This window comes from Enhydra lutris, unplaced genomic scaffold (assembly GCF_002288905.1).
Source record: "Enhydra lutris kenyoni isolate GAN:26980312 unplaced genomic scaffold, ASM228890v2 scaffoldscaffold4, whole genome shotgun sequence".
Classification (NCBI taxonomy): Eukaryota; Metazoa; Chordata; class Mammalia; order Carnivora; family Mustelidae; genus Enhydra; species Enhydra lutris.
This window is the reverse complement of record NW_019154088.1, coordinates 35,669,747-35,688,367: the sequence shown is the minus strand read 5'-3', so window position 1 is coordinate 35,688,367 and position 18,621 is coordinate 35,669,747. Positions and strand designations below refer to the sequence as shown.

Genomic DNA, 18,621 nt, shown 5'->3' with positions numbered 1-18,621 from the left:
AAGAAAGAAAGAAAGAAAGAAAGAAAGAAAGAAAGAAAGAAAGAAAGAAAGAAAAAAAATAAGTATTGCTGACAATGTGGAGATACTGAGAGCCTTGCACACTGTTCATGAGAATATAAAACGATGTGGCCATAACAGTACTGCAGTTCCTCAAAAAAGTAAAAACAGAATTACTATATGATGCAGCAGATCCACTTCTGGGTATAAACTCGAAAGAACTGAAAGCACAGTCTCAAGATATATTTGTACACCCATGTTCCCAGCAGCATTTTTCACAATAATCATAGGTAGAGGTAATCCAAGTGTCTACTGGTGGAAAAATAAATGCAATGTGTTATATATTACCAGTGGAATATTATTCAGCCTTAAAGTGGAGGAAATTCTGATTCATTCTACAGTATTGAGCACATTACAGTAAAAAGTGAAATAAGCCAGGAACATAAAAACAAACAGTAGCTCATCAAAATGTCATACATACATAACTCTTGTCACCATATGATCCAAAAATTCCACTGCCAGGTATATACACAAAGAAAATATATATCCACACAAAAACTTGTAAATGGATGTTCATGGTATCATTACTTAAAACAACCACGAAGTATAAATTCAATTGTTCATCAACTGACCAATGAATAAACAAAATGTGGTATGTCCATTTAATTATTATTCAGCAAAAGTATTAATTTAACAATAAAAGTACTAATACATGTTACCACATGGATGAACTTTAAATACATTATTTAAAGAGAAAGAAGCTGGTCACAAAAACCACATATATGATTCCATTATATAAAAGGTCCAGATTAAGCAAATCTATTGGGACAGATAGCAGGTTACTAGTTACATAGGTCTGGGGAAGGAGTATTTTGGGTGGAATTAATAGGAGTGACTAACAGTGGGCATGGGGTTTCCTTAAGGATTGATCAAAATATCCTAAAATTGTGGGAATGCACAATTCTGTAAATAAAATAAAAAATATTGAATTGTACACGAAATGTGTAAATGGCATGTGAATCTCAGTAAAGTTATTAAAATGAAAAAAATTAAGTGATTATATGTGAGTAGTTCTATTTCTGGGCTCTCTACACTGTCATACTGATTTGTATAGGCACACGACTCATCTTGATTATTGCAGTTTGTTTTTTTTTAAAGAATTTATTTATTTATTTGACAGAGATCACAAGTAGGCAGAGAGGCAGGCAGAGAGGGGGGTGGGGATGGGGGTGGGGGGGTGGGAGCAGGCTCCCTGCTGAGCAGAGAGCCCAGTTGCGGCCTGGATCTTACAACTCTGAGATGATGACCTGAGCCAAAAACCAAGAGTCAAACATTCAACTGAATGCACCACCCAGGTGCCCCTGTAAGCTTGTTTTTACCAAATTTGAAAAGGCTTCAGAAATTCTTTTTTCAAATATTATTCTGCCTCACATTTTCTCTTCTTCAGGGACTCCATCTGCGCACATGTTAGACTGCTTGATATTGTACCACAGACCATTAAGGTTGTGTTCTTTTATTTTCATTTTTTCCTCTTTACTTCAGGTTGGATAATTTCTATTGACTGGTCTTCAAGTTCATTAATCTTTTATTGTACAGTCTATAAATTGCTAAGTTTGTCCACTGAATTTTTTACTTCAGATGTTGCAATTTTTACAGTTAGGTTCTTTCTAGAGTTTGTTTCCTTACTGATATTTCCCATCAATTCACTCATTAGGATAATCTTTCTTTTCAGTCTTTGAAGAAATATAAAATGGATACTTAAAAGTACTTGCAATTTCTAACATATTTAAGTATGTCAAGATTTACTTCTATTGACTATTTTCTCTAGATTATGAGTCACATTTTCCTGCTTCTAGTATTTTTAATTATATGCTAGACATTGTGGATGGTCTATGGTAAGACACCTAAGATATGCAGTTACCTCTCATTTAATATCATCTGCAAATTTCAGGTGCTTCAAGTACATAGACTTAATTTTCTTCCTTAGTGCAACAAGGCCAATGCTCTGCTTGAGCTCTACCTTCCTGAATCAGGAAGAGTGACTGTAGGCATAATACCAGAGGAATCACTGAGTTCACTCCGTGAATTTCTGTGCCGCCTGTGGTTCAGACATTTTTTCCAATTTTATAATTGTTTTTTGAGGCATGGCAAGATTAGTAATAATGACTCTGTCCTGGCAAGAACCCTCTACCATTTTTCAAAACAACAAAAGCAACTTTTCCTATTGAGAGAAAAATTGCTGCAAAAAAGAAATTGAATGACAAATGTTGTCATTTGTTCCAAATTGACGACACCCAACGGAATAGTTTTTCTTTCCAATTTCCTATAAATTTCAATATATCTTTTCTAATATCTGTAAACTTAAATTTCTAGAATGGTTAATAGGAAATGAAAGTGTGTATGCAAATTTCTAAACACTTCCTTAGTAGTGAAATCTTCCTCCACAGTGTGCCACAATGTGTTAGTGATAATAATTACTAAATTACAAGTAAATTAAAAATAAATTAGTGACGGTGTTTAATTACACAGCATCTAACAACTAGACACTGCTAACCTATCAAATGTAGTTAGTCTGACAAAATATAGTTATTAGAGACTGATAATCTACCAAATGTAGTTAGTCTAACAAAGCAGAGAGTTATTAAATCACCATTTTCAGATTTTAATTAGAACACATTTAGAAAGGATTCATAAGATATGAGCTGGTAGTACCATAAAGAACTAAAAGAACTTAAAAAATTCAATGTTTCGCAGATATCTGCTCCATTTTAGCCCTTTAAATGAAGCTAACACTTCCCTAAACAAAAATATAGGCAATACTAACTTATCACTTGTCCATTAAACCTACCCCTCTTTGATCTCTCTTTCCTAGTATCTCAGCTAATTCTATGGCTATGTATTATGGCACCTGGATCTGGGAGTAAAAGAAGGGAAAGGCAAGAAATAATCTAAACAGGTTGCCAAAAAAATGAAATAGGGCCCAAAATAAACACCACCATAGTCACTTTATTTCAGTAGTAGCTATTATTCTGGCAAGAGGCAACCTTTTCACCATGCCCACATGGTCTCAGGATCTCAGTCTGCTAGGGTCCAAGAAGAAAATGGCAATCTAAACACCAAGATTATATCTCACATCTAATGTATAGCTTGTTAGTTACAAATTACGTGAATTCATAATTATACTCAATACATTAAAGCTGAATTAGAAATATGTTTGTATAAAATTTAATACTTGGTAGTATCAAGATGATCAGGATGGCCATCTAAAATTTTAAATAGATTTGAGATTATATAATTCTAATAGTTTAATTAAGACTTGCCATTCATTAAGAACACTTTCTCTTCAATTTCAGTAACAGTTTCTGTAACTTCCACATTTTTGCTTTGATATGAATTATATCAGAAAAGTATTGAATTTCTGTAGCTTACTATGAGTAACTGGCAAGTAATGAAAATATGTAACAATATTTTATAACTAAAATAATATTAAAAATTACCAAATAAAAGAGGTCTGATTTAAGTTTATTTATTTTCTTTAATCTCTTCAGTGCTATAAAGACATTTATTTCTAAGACGATGACTTTACTTCTCTAGCTAATGCCACGGCTAGGATGTGGTATTTTGATCCTTTTTGTACAGTTATAACCTTGCAATGCCGAACCCTGTAGTTAGCTAATAGTCAGGAAAACAAAATTCAGTAAATAATACCATTGTAATGAGTTGGTTCTTAAGTAAACTTCAGTAGATTTTCTCAAAATCCATAAACAAACAACAGTATAACCTAAATGTTAAGGTGGCAGTTATTGAACAAAAGGACAGGGATGCTTCTTACACTATTGTAAAACACAAAGCAGAGTTCAGGAAATAGTAGTCACTGGATGATAGCCATAGTTCATAATAGTTTATTAAGCTCTTTTTCAGTTATTGCATTCCTAGAATTACAGATGCCTCTTGGCTTGCAAACTTTGTTTGCTATTATAAATGCTGTAATCTCACTAGAGCTGTCAATTACTTAAGTGTTCATTCTTACTATTCTTCTATAAAATGCATTGTTCAAACATTTTAAAATTCTAACAGAAGCCACTCCAACTTCTGAGATTACAACAGAAGAAAAACTAAAAAATTGTATGACAAATAAAAGTATCAACAAGTTGAATATTCCTTAAGAAATAAGACTTTAATTACCTTTGAAAATATAAATACAATAACTAGTATTCTCCATAGGACCCAGTAAATACTTGTGGACTAATTTATTAAATACTGTAACAACGGCTTTGGAAACTTGGGACAGTTCTCAGGAGACTCTCTACTTTTTCAATGAAGTCAATCATTTACACGTACTTTTTATTTAAATTTATAAATATTCTCGTAATTGTTTTACTGATGTGTATATGCAAGGCCAGGAACATCATCCAAATACAGTGATTAACTTAAGAACAATCTCAGTGAAAAAGGGTACTATATTCAACTTACTAAAATCAATGAGACCTCTAATTTTCTGTTCGCTTAGCTCTCTCTTACCTATCCTCCTTGCACTTTTGAATCTGTGGCCTTTGGAGGTACTTTTTCATTAACAAGATACTTCCATTACAATCTTAAACTTAATCTCAGCTCAAAATGAAAACCACCCAACTTCCAGTGATGTGTTCCTCTGAACCATCTGAGTGTACTCCTTTCACTTACTGTTACTTCAGAGTCAAGAAGAAGGGAGTTGAATTTTCCTGGTGCCCAAACTGTCATTTCCAGCCCACTAATCATATTAAACAATCCTTTAAATTTTTGAAGTTTCTGTTATCCAGTTAGAATGTGTGATCCAGGGGCTAGAAGTACTGGTTTGAAACTGACAGCAACAGGAAGGTAGCACTAAAATTCAGAGGAAGCAATTAAACATTTTATAGAAAATTCAGAGCAATTGCATGGCTGTTTGAATTCAATAACAACAACAACAAAAAGGCATGGCTAAATTTTGCATCTATTTACTTTTTCTTTTTGAGTTTTTGGTAATTCATTTTTATTATTCATATTTACTATTTTTATAAAAGTAATGTTACATAACATATTGTAAAATATTTTTTTAAAAACTGGTCCTTCACCAGACAGTTTAAAAATCACTGACTTGGATAACTCGCTTCTCAACTGTGATCTTACAAACAAGGTTACCTTCTCACATTTTAAAAGAAAATATCCTTCTAATATTTTAGACAAAAGCAAGAGTCACCCATATAACACTCTTCCCTCACAATTTCTTTACTTGTTTGTTCTAATAATATTTATCTTTAAACAATACCCAAAGCAGTATCTAGTTCGCAGTTCTCTTTAATCTTCTAAAACTCTACTCTTGGATTACAAACTTTTATTTTCTACTTTCTTACTAAAACTGCACTTTACTGTTCTTACTGGAATTAACACTTTCTCTGAATATAGATTTGCCTTCCCTGAGTACAGTGCTTATACAAAAACAACCATCCATGGACTTATAGAATACCACATGTACCAGCACAGTGTTCCACACAGCATTGTTCTGGTCAAGGAAATCATTTCATTTGCAAATCAGCAAATGAAGTATGGCAATATGGGCCCATGCTCATGGAATTCACTGATTTTACCATGTTTCCCCAACAGCTTGACACAGCTGGCTTGATAAAACAGGAATGGATTTTTGATGACTTGGTTGTCATGTTAGGTGGCAATATCATGTGGAACTAGGGCAAGGTTCTCCATAACAATGTGCATGCTCTATATCAGAGTATTATATATAATGGCTTTTCCCTTCATAGCCAATATTCATGGGTCAGGGAATCAAGGGTAGAAATGGGGGGGGGCTTATTCACTATTACTTGTAGTGATCCACTAGCAAAAATTTGCTTCCTATCTCTGCTAACAGGGGTTCTGATAATCCAGAGTTCTTAGCTCTAAAAGGAGAAAATTTTCCCCTTAATAGACATAACAAGAATTCAATTAAACTGGAAGCTGAAACTGCCACCTGGTTGCTTAGGGGTCCTCATGCCTCTGAATCAGTACGTAAGGAAAGGCGTTACTGTACTTGCTGGAGTAAGTGATACTGACTACCAAGGGGAAACTGGGTTGCTACTATACAATGAAGGTAAGGAAGAGTATGTATGGAATACAGAGATCCCTTAGGGGATCTCTTATATTTATCTTATAATATTATATCCATCTATATCTAGTGAATATATCCTTAAAAGATGAGGGTGTGGGGCGCCTGGGTGGCTCAGTGGGTTAAGCCTCTGCCTTCGGCTCGGGTCATGATCTCAGGGTCCTGGGATCGAGCCCCACATCGGGCTCTCTGCTCAGTGGAGAGCCTGCTTCCCCCTCTCTCTCCGCCTGCCTCTCTGCCTCCTTGTGATCTCTGTCTGTCAAATAAATAAATAAAATCTTAAAAAAAAAAAAAAAAGATGAGGGTGAAATAAAGATATATTAGGATAAATGAGAAATGAGTTCAACAACAGAAGTGTATTAGAAGAGGAAAAAAAGTGAAAGGAGGAGGGAGGGAGGGAGGGAGGGAAAAGAAGAGGAAAAGAAAGAAAATGCTAAAACATTCAAGTTTTTTGTTTGTTTTCCCCCCTCTTCTGTAGGAAAGAAATAAATGAAACAAATGAAACTAAGATTCTTACAATTAAACCATAGTAGTAAGATTAGAAAAAAAAATGAACAAATTCAAATGTTGGGAGAATGAATAAGAAGTAAAATATGGATTATATGATGGAATATTACTTATCAACAAAAGAACAAACTATTGATACAGAGAACAACATGGATGAATATCACAAATATAATGCGATCACTGTATAACTTGCACTTGTATGAAGTTCTAGAATAAGCAGAATAAATCTATGGTTTAAAATGTCAGAAAAGTGGTTTTGGTGAAGCTGAAGCAGGGATGATTGGCAGGGAAGGGAAATAAATGAGAAGACCGTCTTGGATTATGGAAATGTTATAGGTATTTGTCAAAACTCATCAAATTGCAGATTTAATATTTGTGTATTTTGTGTGTAGGTTTTTATATAAAACCAGAGTTGTCAACAAATAAAAGGTAAACATCAACAGTGGAAAAATTCTCAATTTTCAATGATCACTAAACCAAAACAACACACTCATAAAAATCTATAATATGCATATCTCTAGATATACTTATTGAAAAAATGTACAGATAAATTACAATTTAAAAGCATATTTTATGATAGATATTTAACCTACTTATAAGATCATAATTTTTTACCACAATAGAATAAATAATACTAATGATGACTTAATATATAATTATATAATTTTTCAAGGGATTATAATACTAAAACAGGCTACTAGGAACAATTAAAAGCATTTTCCCCTGAATTTTTCAAGGTATCGACATTAAATATTTAAATTAATTCTGGGAAGTGGTTTGGGAATCTGATCTTTTGTGATCTCAGAGCTTAGTATTATGACAGATGAGTCAAGTAGCAATTAATCAAACAAACCTATATGCAAATGTACAAGCTCAGTCACAGAGTCATTTTCAGAAGAATGAATGCCTGCTTTGATATAGTATGTTGACATTGCAAGTTCTATTTTAAAATGTCCCAAAGAAAGTAAGCAAATAAATGAATAAATTAATGAATGAGTAAATAAATAAAGTGTCCTAGCACTTTGGACTAAAAAGACAAGTACTTTGCTGTAAATGATATATTCAGGTCTTTACATTCCTCCTATAACATCTGTGTGAGCATGGCAGATAAGCTATTTATTTGCATGTACTTCTGTTTTGGAAGATAAAATTTAGCATAAATAAAAGTCCACTACAATGTTAACTGAAAAAATCATTATGAAATTGGAGATGTACTAAAGAAACAAATCCATGGCAATTTTAATTTTTATGCCCAAATGATAATTCATGAAACCATCAAGTAGTTTTCTAAGGACGCTACTATAAAATTTCATTTCCCTTTAAAAAGTCACATCTTTATTATTTTTAAAAATTTATTTATTTATTTTAGGAGAGAGAGAGAGAGCATGAGCAGGAGGGGATGAGGGAGGGGGAGAGAGAATCTCAAGCAGACTCCACACTGTGCCGGATGCAGGGCTTGATCTCACAACCCTGAGATCACAGCTGGAGACGAAACCAAGAGTTAGATGTTTAACCAACTGTACCACCCAAGTGTCCCTAAAAAGTCACATCTTTAGAATTAAAGATGCTTCCAGGCCAAAAAGTTTATAATAAAGGTTCCCAAGACTTAGGGACATCTAGTAATTACCAAATGTTTCATAATGAGTTTATGGGTTAAATTCATACTGCTTGTAATCTTGCTACTAGAGAAACACTCCTTCTAGGAAATCAGAATGGGTTCACTATTACACTAAAGAGCAACCTATTAAAAACCATGGTATTATGTACTTAATAAAGCTTAATGTATTTTACTTTATTTGTTTTTTAAATATTTTATTTATTTAATTTGACAGAGATCACAAGTCAGCAGAGAGTCAGGCAGAGAGAGAGAGAGAAGCAGGCTCTCCGCCCAGCAGAGAGCCTGATGTGGGGCTCGATCCCAGGACCTTGGGATCATGACCTGAGCCGAAGGCAGAGGCTTTAACCCACTGAGCCACCTAGGCGCCCCTTGTTTAATGTATTTTAAATAGTGTTAGTCATAATGCTAGTGAAAATTAACTTTCTGGGAAATAATTTCAGTTTCTCATGCCTTAAGATGGCTAAATGATAGAAGAACTTTAGAAGTAATCATTCCAATCAAATGACCTGCAGGACTTAATACAAAGAAGAATAACAAAACTCCTAGAATACTTAACAAAGAATGAAGAAAAATCTTAAAAAAAAAAAAATAGTCCTTAAGAGCAAGATACACAAGAATGGGATACAAGCTTCGAAAAAGGTACATTTCTTACCTAGAAGAACAGAACACACAAGTAACTGTGAACATCTTAGATATATTGTATCCCAAACACATGACTTTCTAAAAAATGTATAACTAATTATTGATGTAAAAATATCAGATCAGTGATTGCTAGTAGGGGGTGGGAACATGAACTAAATAGAAAGAGCATGAAGGATCTTTCTGGGGTGATAGTAGTTACATAGCAGTATGCATTTGTCAAAATTTAGAGAAGGTATACTTAATGATTCTATATTTTGATATAAGTTTTAAATCAGAAGGAAAAACTGTAAAAGTATTGAACTCTAGTTAATGATTTTTTAAAAAGATTTATCTTAGAGAGAGGAAACATGCATAAGTTGTGGGGGTCAGAGGGAGAGCTAATGTCAAGCAGACTCTATGCGGAGCACAGAGCCTGACACGAGGCTCAATCACTCGACCCTGAGATCATGACCTGAGCTGAAACCAAGAGCTAATTGCATAATTTGACTGAGCGACCCAGGAGCCCCTCTAGCTATGATAGTCTATGCCAAAGAATTTAGGGGCCTTTGTACTTATGCCTGCATCTACCTGAAATGCATCAAGTAAATGAGATAATTTGATAGAGGGAAGGATGGATAAATGCAGAAATTATGTAATAAATCAAGTTTAGAAAAATATTAACAATGGATTCCAGGCAGTGGGTAAGTAGATGTTTGTTGTAAAGTTCTTATGACTTTCCAATATGTTAGAAATATTTCATAATAAAATGCTGGAGAAAGAAGTTCGAAAGTACAAGTGAAAAAGGTTATAAACTAAGATACTTAAGTAGACTTTAAGGCAAGAAATATAAAAAAGATAACAACATGGATGGATTTAGAGATTATTATTCTAAGTGAAATAAGTTAGTCAGAGAGAGACAAATACCATATGATTTCACTCGTAGGTGGAATTCAAGAAATAAAACAAATGAACAAAGGGGGGATAAAAAAAGAGAGAGTGAGAGACAGATCAAGAAACAGACTCTGTTCCCAGAGGGGAAAGGGGTAAAGGGATGGGTGAAATAGGTGTTGGGGATTAAGGAGTGCGCTTGTTGTGATCACCAGGTATTGTATGGAAGCACTGAATCACAAAGTATACAACTGAAACTAATATTACACTGTATGTTAACTTTACTGGAATTAAAATGAAAAAACCTCAGTAATAAAAACAAGATAAAAACAGACATTTCATAATAATAGGAAGAGGAAGATACAGTAATCCTAAAGATTTAAGTACTTAACATGGCTTCAAAATAAGTAGGACAAAAGTTAACAGAATTAAAAAGAGAGAAATTCATCATCATCACGTGATAGTTTATTTATTTTTAACATCCTCTTTTTCTTTTTTTAAGTGGGCTCCACACCCAACATTGGGCTTGAACTCATGACCCCAAGATTAAGAGTCACATGCTCTACTGCCAGCCAGGTACCCCACCATTTGATAGTTTTAACATGAACCTCAGAAACTGATAGGACAAGAAACAATGAATCTATAAATACAGAATTGAAATACATGATTAATCTACTTTGCTTAAATAACCTATAGATAACAATACTATCTTCAGCAATTGCAAAATACACATTATTTTAAATAGGACATATCTAACAAACAGCCTATTTTGGGTCCTAATGCAATTGTCAAGTTTTCAAAAATTGAGATCATTTGGTTTGTTTCCCCACCACCACATAACTAAATTCCAACTCAATGACAGAAAGATAAACTCAAATTTCCTAATGTTTAAGTATTAAGCAACACATTTCTAAATGATTCATGGATAAAGGAAGAAATCACAATTGGAAACTAAAAAAAACATTTTGTGGTATATAATAATGAGTCACAATTTATCAAAAACTTGTGTGATGTAGCCAAAGCAGTGTATAAAGAAAAATTAATAGTTTCCATGAAAAGACCAATGGTTTGGAAGACTCAATATTGCTAAGATGAGAATCATCCTTTAATTGATCTTTACAATCAATGTAAAGATCAAAATAGTAGCAGATTTTTTTAATGGAAAAATCACAAGCCGAATAAAGAACACAGAATAAGGAAAAACTGAAGAACAACAACACTGAATCCCTACACCATCAGAAATCAAGACTTACTATAATGCTATAGGAATTAAGACACAGTATAGTATTAGTGCAGGTACAGAAAACTATACCAACAGAACAACAGAGTTCAGAAAGAAACCCACAATTATTTCCTGTAATTCACTGGAGACAGCAGGGTAGTACATGATCTTTTTAATACATGATGTTGGGTCCAGTCAAGTGGGTATCCATATAAAGAAAATTATGCACCTTGATCATATGAAAATTAAGTTGAAACAGATCAAAACCTAAATGTGAAAGCTAAAATCATCAAGCTCCTAGAAGAAAGCATCACAGAGCATGTTAATTACTGCAGGAATAACAAGGGCTTCCTAAACAGAACACAAAATGCATTAAGCATAAGAAAAAAAAAATGAGGGGCGCCTGGGTGGCTCAGAGGGTTTAGCCTCTGCCTTCGGCTCGGGTCATGATCTCAGGGTCCTGGGATCGAGCCCCGCATCGGGCTCTCTGCTCAGCGGGGAGCCTGTTTCCCCCTCTCTCTCTGCCTGCCTCTCTGCCTACTGGTGATCTCTCTCTGTGTCAAATAAATAAATAAAATCTTTAAAAAAAAAAAAAGAAAAAAATGATAAATTTGATTTCATTAAAATTAAGAACCTAGAATCAATAAGAGAATAAAAATGCAAGCCACAGATGACACAAGTATCTGTATCCAGTTTATATAAACCAATAAAGAAAAAACAGACAACAGAATTTAATATTAGGCAAAACCTTGAACAGACACTTCACAAGGAAGGAAATCAAAATAGTCAATAAGTATATGAAAAGGTGGTCAACACCATTAGTCATTAGAGAAATGCAAATTAAAGCCTCAACAAAGACTATATATCCAACAAAATGACAGAAATTAAAATGAATAAAGATACCAAGTATTGACTCTCACAACTGAATGCAGCTCTCTAACACTGTTGGTGTAAACTGGTATAAAATGTTTGGAATTACTAGAGCTAAATATATGGAAGATACTCTCCTATGCACATGTCTATATATGTACCAAAAGGATTAAATTTTAACATCCACCAAAAAAATACAAGAACATCCATAGTACTTCAACCATATTAGGTCAAAATTAGAAACAACCCATATTTCTATCAACTGTTGGATACGTAAATAAATCAGAGTATAATCATACAATGGAACATAACACTGTAATGAAAAAGATAAACTATTGATAATTATAACAATACAGATAAAAAATACAGGCATAAATATCATTGGGTGAAGAAAGTCAGTCACAAAAGAGTACAAGGCATGATTCCTTTCATAAGAAGTTTAAAAACATGTAAAATGAACTATGGTGTTAGAAAAGAATAGTGATTATTCTTGACAACAAATTCTGACAGAGAAGAGATATGAAGGAATCTTTTGGAAAGTTACAAACGTTCTTTTATATATATAAAAAACAGATTATATTTCATTGTATTTGGTTTTTCTAATTATTTTTTTCTTGTGATGAGCACTTTTAAGATTCACTCTCCTAGGTGCAGAGGGAGGTAGAGTGGAAAGGTAACAGGTGTCTCCTGCCCTGGAGGGGCAGGAGACCCAAGCAAACTATGTAACAGCTCTTCAGCCTCCGTGTCAGCAAGTGGGGCTAGAAACAGACCCAGCACCCAGCTATAGTCCTGCGTTAGCCTCCAAATCCCAGGTGCCAACGCAAATCCCAGGTGTGTGACCAGCTAAAACAGAACAGAGCACAGCAGAGTGTGTTCTCTGTAGGGACACTCACTTGAAGAAGACAGAAGGTAGCTGAACCAGCAAGCTTAGTTATTACCAAATTTACCAAACAGGCAAATCAGTCCATCTCCCTAGAAATAGTATTTTTAAGTAATCTCTACACCCAACAAAGGGCTTGAATTTACAACCCCAAGATCAAGAGTCACATGCTCTACTGACTGAGCCAGACAGGCATGTGGTAACATATTATCAATACTTTATTTCTTTTATTGCCAAAAAATATTCCATTGTGTCAACATACCACATTTTATCTGTTCATCAGCTGATGGATATTTCAGTTGTTTCTACTTTTTTACTGTTGTGAATAATACCATTGTATAATCATTCCTATACAAGGCTTTTTTTCTTTTCTTTTTTTCTTTTTTGGACACCTGCTTTCAATTCTTTTCAGTATATAACTAGAAGGTGGAATTGCTGGGTCGTAAGCACGTTTTTCACAGTTGTCATACCATTCTATATTCCCATCAGCAATGTATAAGGGTTCCAGTTTCTTGGTCTCAAGGTATGAAGTGGTATTTCATTGTGATTTTGATTTGCATTTATTTCCCTGATGGCTAATGAGCATCCTTTCCTGTGTTTATTGCCCACTTGTATATCTTTTTTGGAGAAACGTCTATTCAGATACTTTGCCTGGTGGTGGATATTAAGGAGGGCATGTATTGCATGGAGCACTGGGTGTGGTATATAAAAATGAATCTTGGAACACAGAAAAAATAAAATAAAATTTTAAAATTTTAAAAATATTCAAGAAAAAAAAGGTCCTTTTCCCATTTTTAAATTGGATTATTTGTCTTTTCATGGAGTTGTAAGTTGCATTATTTTTATACTCAGAAAAAACTTTAGGGGTGCCTGTCTGGCTTAGTCGGTAGTCAGATATATGATGTACAAATATCTTCTCCCATTCAGTAGACTGCCTTTTCATTTTGTTGATGCTTTTCTTTGCTGTGCAGAAGCTTTTCAGTTTGAGGTAGTCACACTTGCTTATTTTTGCTTTTGTTGCCTTTGCTTTTGGAGTCAGATCCAAATATTCATAGCCAAGACCAATGTCAAGGACCTTACTGCCTATGTTTTCTTCTAGGAATTTTATGGTTTCACAATGGTCTTACATTAAAGGCTTCAATCAATTTTGAGTTAATTTTTATGTATGGTATTAAACAGTAGTTCAGATTCATTCTTTATGATGTGATTGCCCAGTTTTCCCTACATCATTTATTTGAAGACACTGTCTTCTCTGCATTATATATTGACTGTTTTAATTGATCATTTATATGTTGGTGTGCTTTTGGGTTCTCTATTCTACTGAGATTGATCCATTGTGTTCTATGTGTCTATTTTTATGCCATTACCATACTGTTTTGAAAAACTGTAGCTTTGTAATATAGTTTGAAATCATGGACCACAAATGTTCTATATCTTTATCTGAGTGCTGCTTTCATGGGTACATACATACATAAAAGTTAATCAAATCTTTCACTTAAGATTTGTGCACTCTCCACTAAAAATTTTTTTAAAATACATGCTTGCTTTTTTTAGATTTTATTTATTTATTTGAGAGAGAGAGAGAGAGAGTGAGAGAGATCACAAGTGGGGGGCAGGAAGAGGGGAAGCAGGCTCCCCACTGAGCAGGGAGCCCGATGTGGGGCTTGATCACAGAACCCTGAGATCATGACCCGAGCAGAAGGCAGATGCTTAACTGACTGAGCCACCCAGGCATCCCTAAAAATAGGGATGCTTTCCTTCCATTGTGTTCATATCTATTCCTCTCTGATTTTTCTTGTTTAAACCCTCATTATCTCTTGTGTGAATTACTGTAATAGATTCCCAACTGTCTCCGCAGCCTTAGACTTAAACCTCTGAAGGTACATACTGGTTAGAGAATAAATTCTAAATTCCTTAGCATTTTATTCACTTAAAGCTCCCTTGAATGAAAGCTCAAAGTAACATTACTAGGTACATTTTTTTCTAAGAGGGCAATTTGAAAATATATACTTATTTTAAAATGTTTATGTTTTTTAATCCAGTATTTCTATTTCTAGGACTTGTCTCTAAGGAAAAACAGATATACATAGAAATTTAGCTATAAAAGTTTTCACAGTATCAAAAAATAGAAAAAAAAATACCCAGCCAAACAGCAGATGAGTCTGACAAATCTTAATATATCCAAATTATAAAATTATAAGACTTTCTGACAAAATATAATATCAAAGAGAAAAATTTTGTTATCAAGTAGTATATACAATATTGATTAGAAAAAGAAAATTTGATATTATTTCTAGGAAATGAGTTTATAAGCAAATTTTACCTTCTTTTCTATCAATACTTTCCAAAGTTATCTATAGTTTAAAAAAGTTTGTAAAAATTTTATAGTAAGAACTAAGCAAAGTTATTGGAATAGATCAAATATAAATAAGATAACTTAGCAAGATCGACTGGAAAGAAAAAAAAACACGCACAGGCAAATAATTATATGATAAGACAGGGAAGAAAATTAACAAACTGACAGGGGAAAAAATTAATAAAAATTTCCCAGTCACTATAATAAAGAATGTTAAACACGTTTTCTACTTTTCCTGAAAAGTAAAACCCTAAATATTATGATTTATTTTTTCAAGGATGAGCTTTTTGTCGAACTTCTTTTTATTTATTTATTTGACAGGCAGCCATCACAAGTAGACAGAGAGGCAGGCAGAGAGAGAGAGGTGGAAGCAGGCTCCCTGCTGAGCAGAGCGCCCGATGCGGGGCTCGATCTCAGGACCCTGGGATCATGACCTGAGCCGAAGGCAGAGGGTTTAACCAATGAGCCACCCAGGCGCCCCTTTTTGTCAAACTTCTAATAACAAATCATTATTTTGAATCTATTATATGATAGGCACCATGCCAATCATAAGGGATACAAAGTGAAGGGAACACTGACACCAGACAGGTTAAGAAACAAGGCTATCCTTTCCTCTGTTAATGTGGAAAGTCACCTTTGATGCCTATATCATTGGCCAAGATTTTGGTTGTCCTCTTCAGGAGGATTTGTTAATTTATGCTACACTCCCTAATCTCAGTCTGCTTTTCGCAGTGACTTCTGCTCACAAAGAATATCAAGGGAGAAACTCATAACCAGGCCAAGAATATTCTAATATGGACTTCTAGACTATGTGATACAATAAAGAGAGGGAATTATTTCTATTTTCTAAATTACTTATACCTTTCCTTCAAATGTATTCCCACTCTTTTCCTGATTCTGGATCTGTTTTGCTGTGTGTTTAAAATATCCAACATTTAGTCCCCACACCCTCTTAAATCCATATACAATTACACAGAAAAACATCTAAAATATATTGACTCCACTAATTGTAATACCTTCAAAATCTTTATTTCAAGGTTCTTTTTCTCTTGACTACAACTCATTCTCAGGCACAGCACTCCAAGATGAACAAAGAACTCCAATAGATGGACTTAGCAGAATTTTGCAGTTCAGGATCCTGCCTTCTGTGACAATATAGTTTCCTTAGTACCTTTTACATCACTCTTAACCCCTCCTCCTCTTTATGGTAGGGACAGTCCATAGGCATCACTGTGGACTTCCTGGTCTCTCACCCATTATAACCCCAACTTTTACTAAATATCAACAGTACCACACTACACTCAAGATGTGAATATTCCTAGAAGAAATCACACAACTTTCCTGAGAGGTTTCACTTTAAATCCCTTACCTTAATTCTCAAATGGGCATTCTGCTTGCTCTACCTGGCCTTCTACATTTCTCTAGTTATATTTATTCACAAACGGACCAAGATAACTATTTCAAACTATCACCTCTTTACAAAAATCTTCAGCACCATCCATCGACCCATCACACTGAGAATCTAAATTAAGACACGCCAACCACCCCTAAAGTTATCAACTTGCCAGCATGTGCAACCACCCCAGTTTTTTGTTACACTGTTTCCTGTTACAATGAAAGCAGCTTCCCAGTTTCTAAAGACAACTCTTCCACTTACATCCTATCCCCTCTCAATCTACTTATCTACTCCAGGACCTTCCTACTACAATGATTTTTTTCTCTCCCTTAAAATCACCTTTTCTTTTTTCATGTTCATTTCCATCGACATACCAACAACATGCCCGAGAATCTCCCATTAAAAAAGAAAAACCCTCCCATGAACTGTAAGCCCCCTCTACATCTACTGCCAATTTCTCTAGCTCCATTACAAGGCTAAGAAGTTGTGTGCATTCACCGTCTTCACTTCCTCACTTTACAGTCTCTCATCAAACTGCTCCAATGTGGCTTCTGTCCTGGACAAAACTCTTGTCAAAGCCCTTGACATCTTCCATGTGGCCAAATTTGTAAGTAACCATTCCATCTTCACTTTGCTTGACCTCTCAACACCATTCAAGGGAACTGATCACTCTCATCTTTAGCAAGCACTTTCTTGCCTTTTCTGGCACCACATTCTCTTCACTGTCCTACCTCATTCACCATCCTTTCCAGTGGGCCCCTTCTATTCTGGCAACTACTAAATGTTGGCACATCACAGAACATGGTCCTGGGCCCTGTTCTTTCTCAATGATCTTTTCTCTGGGGGAGCCTGGGTGGCTCAGTGGGTTAAAGCCTCTGCCTTTGGCTCAGGTCATGATCTCAGGGTCCTGTGATTGAGGCCCGCATTGGGCTCTCTGCTCAGCAGGGAGCCTGCTTCCCCACACCCTCTCTCTGTCTGCCTCTCTGCCTACTTGTGATCTGTTGGTCAAATAAATAAATAAAATCTTTTTTTAAAAAAATGGTATTTTCTCTGTTTCATCCAGTCCCAAGCTTTAATTATATACACATTGATGGCTGCAAGAGTCAAATGCCTGCTCAATATTTCCATGTGATTTTTTTAGGAATCATCTCAAATAAATCTCCTCTGAGACTACATAATTTCCCTCCCAAAATATGTTGACTACCTCCCCCAAATTTGCCCATCACAATAAATGATGCAATATCTACAGTCTTCAAGTCCCAAATATTGGAGTCATCTTTGATTCTTCCTGCTTCCTTATGCCCCACAACAATCTGCCTTCAAGTTCTACTCACTGTACTATTGAAATATTTCCCACTGTCCACTTCTCTAAATCTACACTTGTTCATCTGAGCCATTATCAGTTTCACCTTTTGCATGGACTATAGCAACAGCCTTTTTCTTTCAACATTTTCTGCACTTAGAAACACTTGTACTCCTTACCATGGCCTACAAGACTTTACAGATTTGTCCGCTGCCTATCTCTTCTACCTCATCACTTGTTACTATCTTTCTTCGCTCACTGTACTTCAATCACATTTAAATCTGGTAGTGTGTTCGTATCAGTGTCTAAAGCACACTAAGCTTGTTCTCCCTCTCAGGGCACAACTGATCTATTATTTTCAGATGGGACACTCTTTCCATGGTTCTTTGCATAGCTAGATCCTCCTCCTCTTTCAAGTCTCAGTTCAACTACATGTTGACAAAGAGGCCTGTCTTGCTCACCCTATTTAAAGTAACAACTCCATTACCAACAGCGGTCACTCTCCACTACATTACTACCACCACATTACTACCTGAAAATATTTTATTCATTAGGTTGCTTACTACCTATAGATTTCCATACTAAGATATAAATCTCATAAAATAAAGAACCTTCTACTAGGAATTGCTGAGTTCCCAACACATGGCACATTACAGGTATGCAATAAAATATGAATGAATGAATAATATTTTACTAAATTCTTTTAGTACTGTGTACCTTGAAATTGATTTTAAATAACTTCAGCTCATTCATTAATTCAACAAACATATATTAAGTGCCTACACTGTCCTAGGGATAAAACTGTGACAGAAACATATAACGAAAAATAGTTTTCTATCTTCATG

The 18,621-nt window shown here is 34.7% G+C and overlaps 1 protein-coding gene across 1 annotated transcript in view; it reads right to left on the bottom strand.

Moving 5' to 3' along the window:
* The window catches only part of LOC111139165 (mirror-image polydactyly 1), a 255,511-nt gene that overhangs the window by 193,594 nt on the left and 43,296 nt on the right, over positions 1 to 18,621 (bottom strand). The gene's annotated exons all lie outside the window — the stretch shown is intronic.